The sequence below is a fragment of the Neophocaena asiaeorientalis genome, unplaced genomic scaffold (assembly GCF_003031525.2).
Source record: "Neophocaena asiaeorientalis asiaeorientalis breed wild unplaced genomic scaffold, Neophocaena_asiaeorientalis_V1.1 scaffold476, whole genome shotgun sequence".
NCBI classification, from domain to species: Eukaryota; Metazoa; Chordata; class Mammalia; order Artiodactyla; family Phocoenidae; genus Neophocaena; species Neophocaena asiaeorientalis.
Genome location: NW_020172178.1, coordinates 6,199,901 through 6,210,989, shown reverse-complemented (window position 1 = coordinate 6,210,989; position 11,089 = coordinate 6,199,901).

Sequence of the window (11,089 nt, the reverse complement as noted above, 5' to 3'; positions counted from 1 at the left end):
GGGCCCGGCTCCCGAAAAAAAAAAAAAAAAAAAAAAAAAAAAAGATGCAAACGTGCATTCCATCGACGTCAGGCGTGAGTGTAATTGCAGCTGGCCCTCCGTCTCCTATTGCTGAAGATCCTTCAGCTCTACCATCTCCCACCTCCTCTCCCTCCTCCAGTCAGTAACTCTTCTTGCCTGTTCACTCGATGCCAGCCCCCGTATGCCAGCTGTTGTACTGGACTAGTGTACTTTTCAAGGTACTATACTGTAAGGTTAAAACTGTTTTATTGTGCTTGTTTTTTTATGTATTACTTGTGTGAAAAGTATTATAAACCTATTACAGTACAGTACTATATAGCCGATTACGTTAGTTGGGTGCCTAGACTAGCTCTGTTGGACTTAAGAACAAATTGGACTTACGAACGCGCTCTCGGAATGGAACTCGTTTGTATGTAGGGGACTTACTGTACTGAGTTCAGTCACCAATGGCTAATTATTTACTCAATCACACCTCTTTAATGAAGCCTCCATGAACTCCCAAAAGGACAGGGTTGGAGAGCTTCCAGGTGGGTGGAGAGAATGAATCCGCAAGCTGGGAGGGGGGCACAACCTAAACGTGAGAACAGAGGCCCCTGCGCCCAGCACCCTGCTGGACCCTGCCTTTGATATCTTTTCCTCTAGCTGTTCATTTGTATCCTTTAATATCCTTTGTAATAATCTGCTTTCCTGAGTTCTGTAAGCTCTCCTATCAAATTAACTGAACCCCAGGAAGGGGGCATGGGAGCCTCCAATGAATAGCCAGTTGGTCTGAAGCCCAGGTAATAACCTGAACTTGTGATTGGCATTTGAAGCAGGGGGAGGAACAGCCTTGTGGGACAGAGCCCTTAACCTGTGGGATCTGATGCTCTCTCCAGGTAAACAGCATCAGAATTGAGTTAAACTTAGAACACCCAGCTGGTACTGCAGAACTGCTTGATGTGTGAAAACCCCACACATCCGGTGTCAAAAGCAAAGCAGTGTTGGTCTACAAATAACAAATGCTGCGGAGAGTGTGGCGAAGAGAGAGCCCTCCTACACTGTTGATGGGAATGCAAACTGGTGCAGCCACTGTGGAGAACAGGATGGAGGTCCCTTAAAAGACTAAAAATAGAGCTACCATACGATCCAGCAATCCCACTCCCGGGCATTTATCCGGAGAAAACCATAATCTGAAAAGATACCTGCACCCCTGTTCATAGTGGCAATATTCACAATAGCCAAGGCATGGAAGCAACCTAAGTGTCCATCGACAGATGAATGGATAAAGAAGATGTGGTAATATATACACAATGGAATATTACTCAGCCATAAAAAATGTAATAAAGCCATTTGCAGCAACAAGGATGGACCTGGAGATTAACATACTACGTGAAGTAAGTCACACAAAGACAAATACCATATGATATCACTTACATGTGGAATCTAAAATATGACACAAATGAACTTATTTACGACACAGAAACAGACTCACAGACATAGAAAATAAACTTATGGTTACCAAAGGGGAAAGGGAGTAAGGGATAAATTAGGAGTTTGGGATTAGCAGATATAAACTACTGTACATAAAATAGATAAACAACAAGGTCCTACTATATAGCACAGGGAACTACATTCAATATCTTGTAATAAATTACAATGGAAAAGAATCTGAAAAAGAAAAAAAACAAAACAAAACTGAATCACTTTGCTTTACACCAGAAACTAACACAACATTGTAAATCAACTATACTTCAATAAAACTAAAACATAAAAAAAAATAAAGTAGGAAGTGAAGCAGTATTATAGTAGAGCAGCATAACAGTAAATGAAACACACAGGAGTTTCTCCTTTAGAAAACCTATACCATGGGAAACGGAATTTGAAAATTTAATAAGCATGATAAAAGTTATTGGAGATATAAGGAAAGATTTAATAATGACGTGGGAATAAGCAGTGAGAAAGAACCAAGCAATATTTTAGTATAAAAATATAATTGTTGAAATAACTCAATGCATAGCCTCAGCAGAAGAACTGAGAGAGATGAAAAACACAAAATCAGGTCAAAGAACTGACCTAGACACATCAGGAAGTGAAAAAGAGGAGGACAGCAGAAAAGTACCAGTTTCTGTGAAAAAGGCATCTGAGAAGGAAAGAAAAACAAAGAGATGAAATATTTGCAGAAATAATGGCAGAATTTTTCAGAATTCAAGAAAGATGTAAGACCTCAGACTGAAAAGGCTCACAGGGTGACAAACAGAATTGATAAGTAAGTGTGCATGTGTACACACAAGGATTATAACAATATTCAAAAACATCAGACAACGAGGACTTCCCTGCTGGCGCAGTGGTTAAGAATCCACCTGCCAATGCAGGGGACACAGGTTCAATCCCTGGTCTGGGGAGATCCCACAGGCTGCAGAGCAACTAAGCCCGTGCGCCACTACTACTGAGCCTGTGCTCTAGAGCCTGCGAGCCACAACTACTGAGCTGGCGTGCCACAACTACTGAAGCCCATGCACCTAGAACCCATGCTCTGCAACAAGAGAAGCCACCACAATGAGAAGCCCGTGCATCGCGACAAAGAGTAGCTCCGGCTTGCCACAACTAGAGAAGGTCCACGTGCAGGAACGAAGACCCAATGCAGCCAAAAGGAAATAAATCAAGCAAAATTAATTAATTTAAAAAAATCAGACGGAGAGAAAATTCTAAAAAGTTTTCCAAGTAAAATCAGATGACCAATTAAAGAACAAAAATCAGAACAGACTTCTATATCCTAGCTGCAGTAAGACAACAGGATATTAGCTTCAGAATACTGGACGAAAAACTTTGATACTCACATTTCATACCTCGCTAAACCATTATTTAAATGTGGGGCGGGGGAAATGTACTTTCAGGTATATAAGATCTTAGAGGGCTTCCCTGGTGGCGCAGTGGTTGGGAGTCCGACTGCCGATGCAGGGGACGCGGGTTTGTGCTCCGGTCCGGGAGGATCCCACATGCCGCGGGGCGGCTGGGCCCGTGAGCCATGGCCGCTGAGCCTGCGCGTCCGGAGTCTGTGCTCCGCGGCGGGAGAGGCCACGGCAGTGAGAGGCCCGCGTAACGCAAAAAAAAAAAAAGAAAAGAAAAGAAAAAAGAAAATTTACGATGGAAGAAATAAGATATAAAAAAATGGGAGCATATAATTGAATACTATTCAGCCATAAAAAGGAGGCAGGTACTGACACACACTACAGCACGGATTAACCTTGAAATCATAAAGCGAAGCGAAAGAAGCCAGACATGAAAGGCCACATACTGTATGATTCCATTTACATGTGATATCCAGAATTCACAGATTAGTGCCGTCACGGGGCGGGGTGGGGTGAGGAGGGTCATTTGTGTCTGGATCTTCATTTATAAAGGTGACTGAGTGACGACAATGCCGTTCTAAGAAAAGTTTAACGTTACCGACAGTTTCCCTTGAAACAAGATGTTTGGGATTGCGAAAGCACCAGTGTTGGTCAGGAGGCAGGAAGGAGCAAGGGGAAGGCAGAGGCGACAGCCCTTCTTGGAGTTTGCGTGGGAAGAGCAGAGCAGGGTAAACAGATTAGGATTGGCTGGTTTGAATAATTCCAGCAGGCTGTGGGGCCCAGAGGCTGTCCCTAGCTGTGTGGTACCTGTCCCAGGCTTGATTTAGGGCAGGGGAAATACTGGCCTGGTGTGTGAGTTAGATAAAGGGGGTGGCTGAGGGTATGGACTCCAGACTGGTTGGTCTGTACATGAAAGGTGGACCCACCAACAAATTTACTGTCTAGAGGAATTAGCCAGCCCTGGGAGGGGCAGTCTCTCCCCAGCCAGCAAGGCCCCCCAAAGATGTCAAGACATCAAAAAAAAAACCCCCATTAAAAATATAATTAATATGGAGGGGAGGGGAGGGAGTTATGGGAAGAGATTACTTAACGAGTACAGAGTTTCCTTTTGATAAAAGTGATAAAAAGGCTTTGAAACTAAATAGTAGCGACGGTTGCACAGCACTGTGAATGTACTAAATCTCACTGAATTGCAGGCTGCAGAATGGTTTTTTAAAATAGTTAGAAAAATTACGGGGGCGGGGCAAAAATCGAGTGAAGCTTCTTATAGCCTGAGGTTTAATTTATGTTTGAATAAGCAATGATAATCAGTAACCATTTTTTAAGGAAGTGTATCTATAATTTTGAACAAAAATTCCAGATACACCAACTTGTGTGTGTGTGTGTGTGTGTGTGTGTGTGTGTGTGTGTGTGTGTGTGTGTGTGTGTGTTGGGGGGGTGGGGGAGTACTGCCGATGAGGAACAGAGGGAGGTCAGAGAACATTAAAGGCTGAGGGAAGCGCAGACACTGACAAGCCTTAGAACAATAATGATGATGAAAGAGGGGCAAGCATGGGTCACAGTAAGTCAGGAGCAGCACAGGAGAATAAAAATAGAATTTACAGCTTTCAATTCAATTTAGGAAAATTCAATATACATAATATACTAGAAGGCAGGGCGGGAGGAAAAAAACAAGGAGAAAAAAGCGTTAAAAACAGAAATATAGACTAAGAGCAGAAATCAGTGTATTACTCTGGTCACCCAATTTTTCTGCTTATGTACCTTCTAGAAATATTTAGAAAATTATATATCCTGCTGCATATTTTTAAGGCAACATGTATAATTTTTCACAGGAAGCGTAGATGGTTGCGAAGGATTTAATATTTAGAAACATCATGTATGTGCACTAAATACGTTAAATTTATAAATGCAATTTAAGATGTAAGCTTAAGTTCTTTCAATTTATGAAAAAGGTCTGCCATAAAACTTAACTGGTAGAACTTGCTTGCTCTATCAAACCATTCGGCCAAATCAGTTTTACTTTCTATCAGAAAAAGTTTGACTTTTAAAAAAAAATTAATTAATTATTATTATTTCTTGGCTGAGTTGGGTCTTTGTTGCTGTGCGCGGGCTTCCTCTAATTGCAGTGAGCAGAGGCTACTCTTCGTTGCGGTGCGCGGGCTTCTATGCGGTGGCTTCTCTTGTTGCGGAGCACAGGCTCTAGGAATGCGGGCTCAGTAGCTGTGGTGCGCATGCTGAGTAGTTGTGGCACACGGGCTTAGATGCTCTGTGGCATGTGGGATCTTCCCGGACAGGGGCTTGAACCCATGTCGCCTGCATTAGCAGGCAGATTCTCAACCACTGCACCACCAGGGAAGCCCTTGACTTTTTTTCTTTTTAATACATTTATTTATTTATTTATTGGTTGCGTCAGGTCTTTGTTGCTGCGCGCAGGCTTTCTCTAGTTGCAGCGAGCAGGGGCTACTCTTTGTTGCGGTGTGCGGGCTTCTCATTGCGGTGGCTTCTCTTGTTGCGGGGCATGAGCTCTATGTGTGCGGGCTTCAGTAGTTGTGGCACGCAGGCTCAGCAGTTGTGGCTCGCGGGCCCTAGAGTGTGCAGACTCAATAGTTGTGGCCCACAGGCTTAGTTGCTCCGCGGCATGTGGGATCTTTCTGGACCAGGGCTCGAACCCGTGTCTCCTGCATTGGCAGGCGGATTCTTAACCACTGCGCCACCAGGGAAGTCCCGTCCTTGACTAACTTTTGAACTCTAACATGCTTATACACAGCACAGTGAGAGAATTCTTAATTTTAGAACAGAGAGCTACACGTATAAGGCACGGCACTTTGCAGAAGTTGGCAGCCTAGATGAAAAAAGAGCTCCCCTCTTTGGTATTTTCTTTCTTTTTTTTTAAACTTATGTTTTTTTTGGCTGCATGGGGTCTTCATTGCTGCACGTGGGTTTCTCTAGTTGTGGCGAGCAGGGGCTACTCTTCATTGCGGTGTGTGGGCTTCTCATTGCGGTGGCTTCTCTTGCTGTGGAGCACGGGCTCTAGGCACATGGGCTTCAGTAGCTGCAGCACGTGGGCTCAAATAGTTGCGGCACGCGGGTCCTAAAGCGTGTGGGCTCCAGTAGCTGTGGCTCGCAGGCTTCATAGCTGTGGCTCACAGGCTCTAGAGCACAGGCTCAGTAGCTGCGGCGCACGGGCTTAGCTGCTCCGCAGCATGTGGGCTCTCCCCAGACCAGGGCTCGAACCCGTGTCCCCTGCATTGGCAGGCAGATTCTTCACCACTGTGCCAACAGGGAAGCCCCTGGTATTTTCTATAGATGCTGTCTTTGGTCTGCTCTCAGGAGACTGTCCTTCAAGGCCAATGCATTCTCAAATTATTCCTCTGTTTGGTCTACTGAAGGTTATTATATCCTGAGGCAATGAATCTTCATAAGATTTGGAAAGGGCAGGCGATACGCCTCTCTTCCACACAGTGAGAAAAGAGGAATCATGAGAGGTGATGTGAGGAAGGGGAGCCAGCATAGCACAGGCACACAGAACTGGGAACTCAGGAAACTTACTCCCTTCAAGCTATCTTTGCCAGTGTAGCCCCAGGAAGTCTTAACACACCCCCAGGAATGAATGTGCCCCAGTCTGAAGATGGCTGTGCTAATGTAATAGTCATGACCTACCATAAGTGGGTTAAAGTCACTGGTTAACAGACGGGGATTTGTTGGATTTCAAAAAAAATAAGAACCAGAGTTATGGAGTCAACACAAGACAGTTAAAACAAAAGGATACTTCAAGATTGAAAATAAATAAATGGAAAAGTTATAAGGCATCTATAAAGAGAACATCATTAGCAATTTTAATATCACACAAATACAATTTAAGGAGAAAAACATGATTAAGGATCCAGAGGAATATTAAATACAAAAAAAAAATCATGAGCACATATATATGTAATGTAGCTTCAACGATGTAAAGTAACCAAAAAATTATGAGGAGAAATAGTTAAATAAACCATCCCAGTGAAATTTTAGAAACATATGACTTATTAGATCTTTCTTAAAACAGAGAGATACAAAGTAAACAAAGTGGGAGGCATTAGCTCTCCACTCAGCTATTCCTTGCTTTAAAGTTATATTTGTTTAAAGTTAGAAAACTCTAACTATAGAAAGATATGGAAAGTAAATTAAGGCCCCTCTCCTCTCCTCTGGTCCTCTCTCCCCAAAGAGAACCATTGTTCATGCTGCGGAAAATGTCTGTATGGAATAAGGGATCACAATTTTCATTTATCATGGTCCAGCGCTGCTTCCATTACACCCACGTCAGGTATAACGCGGGGATGGACTAAAATGAGCCCCGCTTTGTAGAGGGACTCGTGCAACTTAGCATCTCAGAAAGGGATGCCAGCGTAACAATCAGGCACACTGAAAACATCAGGCCAAGGGAGAGATGCCCACCATGAAGAACCACACATCATACAATTCCGTTTATATGAAATGCCCAGAACAGGCAAATCCACAGAGACTGAAGTAGATTGGTGGTTGCCGGGGGAAGAGACTGGGGGAAATGGGAAAGGACTGCTAATGGGTACAGAGTTTCCTTGTGGGGTGACGATAATGTTCCAAAATTCACTGTGGTAATAGTGGCAAAACTGAATATACTAAAACCCCTCAACAGTACACTTGAACTGGATGAATTTTATGGTATGTAAATTATGTCTGAATAAAGCTATGATTAAAAACTAACCCCAAGGGCTTCCCTGGTGGCGCAGTGGTTGAGAGTCCACCTGCCGATGTGGGGGACGCGGGTTCGTGCCCCGGTCCGGGAAGATCCCACATGCCGTGGAGCGGCTGGGCCCGTGAGCCATGGCCGCTGAGCCTGAGCGTCCGGAGCCTGTGCTCCGCAACGGCAGAGGCCACAGCAGCGAGAGGCCCGCATACCACACACACACACAGAAAAACAAACCGAAAAAACCCCACAAAGACAAACAACAAAAAAAACTAACCCTAAATGTAGCGAATATAATGCTTCCAAATGGATTATGAATTAGTGGGACTTTGAGATTGTTGAAGAAAACCATTCTGGCTCACATCAGAAACAATACCCAGTAGAAAGGACCTCACGTAGGGTGTCAACCCTCAAGTTATTTCAGCCTTCTAGAATATAGAGAATATAAAATGAATCAAGGGGACTTCTGACTAAAAAGACCTCCCCAGAATCCAGCAGTTGCAGCATATGTGCTCTTTGGCTTCAAGGCAATGCCTATGAACTTGAACTATGCTCAGGCTTCAAGGGAAGCCTACGAACCTAACCCAAGAACAATTCATATCTCCAGCTATATGTTGAGTATTTTAATGTTTCCAAGCCTTCTGCCTCCTTTCAGTGATTTCCAATGGTTTTAATGATCATCTGAAGATAGAAGGTTAACTATAAATCAAATAAATCCAAAGGAACACAATAATGAGGAACCATTTTTTATCATCCGAACTGGAGCTTTTGGTTTGTTTGTTCCTCAGAACTTTTGGTTTGGCTTGGTTTTGGTTTTATTTCATTTCAGTGAATTTAACACCCATATGGATCTGAGTAACCACCACCGCAATCAGAGGATACAGTTCCATCACCCCCTAAACCGCCTCCATTGTCCCTTAGTGGTCACACGTTCCCTCCCCCTACCCCCCGCCTTGCTCTCACTGACCTGTTCTCTAGATCTACAGTTTTCTTTCATAGAATGCTACACTAATGGAACTCTACGGTATGGAACCTTTCAGGACGCTTCCTTCGCTCAGCATAACGCGTCTGAGGTTCACCCAAGTTAGTGTTTATTAAATAATTTGGTTCTTTTTTCTTGTTTTGCAGAGTAGTACTCCATTATACGGATATACCACGAATTGTTTATCCAGTAAGCTGAAGCACATTTGAGTTGTTTACAGTTTTTGGCCGTTATAAATAGAGCCACTGTAAACAGTCTCTCTCTCTCTCTCTCTCACACACACACACACAGGTTTTTACGTGAATGTAAGTTTTCATTTCTATAAGGTAAACATCCAGGAGTGAGATTACTGGGTTATATGTTTAACTTTATAAGACACTGCCAAACTGTTTTCCAGAGTAGCTGTACCATTTCTGTTCCTACCAGCGATGCAGGAGAGCTGCATCCCCACCAGCATTTGGCATTGTCAATATTTTCTTCATTTCAGTCATTCTAGTAAGTGCGTTGTAGTATCTCATTGTAATTTTAATTTGCATTTCTCTAATGACTAATGATGCTGTGTACCTTTTCATGTGCTTGTTTGCCATCTGTATATCGTCTTTGGTGAAATGTCTATTCAAGTCTTTTGCCCATTTTTTAAAAATCAGGCTGTTTTATTACTGTTAAGCTTTGAGAGTTCTCTATACATTCCGAAGACGAGTCCTTTGGGATGAGTAATTATTTTTTCCAAGTCTGTCTCCTGCCTTGTCAAAATTATTTCAATTTGATTAAGTCCAATTCATCTCTCTTTTTCTTCTTTTACGAATGGCTGCTTTTGCTGTCATGTCTCAAACCCTTTGCCTAACCCTAGCTCATGAAGGTTGTCTCAAGATTTCTTCCAGAATTCTTATAGTTTTGTATGTTACATTTAGATTTAGCATCCATCTTGAGGTAACTTTTGTATAATGTGTGGGGATTAGATCAAAGTTCATTTTTTGGCAGATTAATGTCTAATTGTTCCAACTCCATTTGTTGAAAAGACAATGCTTTCTCCATTGAATTGCCTTTGCACCTTTGTCAAACATCAACTGACAAATCTGTATGGACCTATTTCCAGATTTTCCACCCAAGTGTCCAACATGTCTCTAAGTCATCTTGCAAAATCACAAGGCAAGCTTGTTGGTATCTCACACATGTCTCAACATCAGAACTCAGAACCTGAATCAGAAACAGTGATTAGGTACTTGATTCATTTATCTTTGTGCTACAGGCTGCGGAGTATGTAACCCATGCCCTCTCCAGGCTGGACCACACATGGAATATTGAGATCAATTTTTTTTTTTTTTTGCGGTACGCGGGCCTCTCACTGTTGTGGCCTCTCCCGTTGTGGAGCACGGGCTCTGGACGCGCAGGCCCAGTGGCCATGGCTCACGGGCCCAGCCGCTCCGTGGCACGTGGGATCTTCCCAGACCGTGGCACGAACCCGCGTCCCCTGCATCGGCAGGCGGACTCTCAACCACTGCGCCACCAGGGAAGCCCCGAGATCAGTTTTTGATATTGCAATATGAAAGGTACTGGCCACCTGGAAACATTCTGAGAGGGTGACTAAGATAGTGGGGCAAAGAGAAATCATAACACGTGAGGACTGGCTGAGAAAATTGGGGCTGCCTAGCCTGGAGAGATGAAAGGAAAATGTGAACACTAGCTCTGGACCTACGAAGTGGAGCTCACCGGAAAGACGGAGTACTTCTTTTATGGGATCTTTAGGGAGATGATTAGGACCAGTGGCTAAAGCAGGCACTGTGCTATGTGCTGGGAGCCCAGACACGGACAAGATATGCTTCCTGCTTTCAGAGGGGGAAGCTACAGGAAAGACTGTTTTGTTTTGACGTGGGCCATCCAAGCAATTTTCAGTGTAACGGACATCTGCTTTATAGGAGACCGGATTGAATGACTTGTTTGCCGCTGATTTTGCTTGGTTGCCAAAGGTGGCCCAACAACTCTATTTTTGAACAAATGACTTGTTTCTGTCTTTGGGTTTAATGGCCTCAGGAAGAGGCTCGGGCCACGTGAAAGAGATCTGCTCAGGGTCTCCAAACAGTGGCTGCAGAACTGAATTTGTAAACCAAGCCCTCCTGATGCTTAGTCCAGGACTGCTTTTTACTGCTTGTCAAAATTATGAGTCGACACTGTATTTGCTGAAGACTCAGTAACCCGGTGCCTCCTCTTGTATATATAGTGTCTCCTGGGTTTTTCTGACCCTTTGGGCTTTCAGTCTCGCAGGCTCACTGTCTCAGAGGCCTTTCAAGAGAAAGGAATCCTACATTTGGAATTTCAACACTTTTTTTCAATGACAAGACGGGGGAAAAAAATCATATCAAATCAGACAGGGCAGGCTTCCCTGGTGGCGCAGTGGTTGGGAGTCCGCCTGCCGATGCAGGGGACGCGAGTTCGTGCCCCGGTCCGGGAGGATCCCACATGCCGCGGAGCGGCTGGGTCCGTGAGCCATGGCCGCTGAGCCTGCGCGTCCGGAGCCTGTGCTCCGCAACGGGAGAGGCCACAACAGTGAGAGGC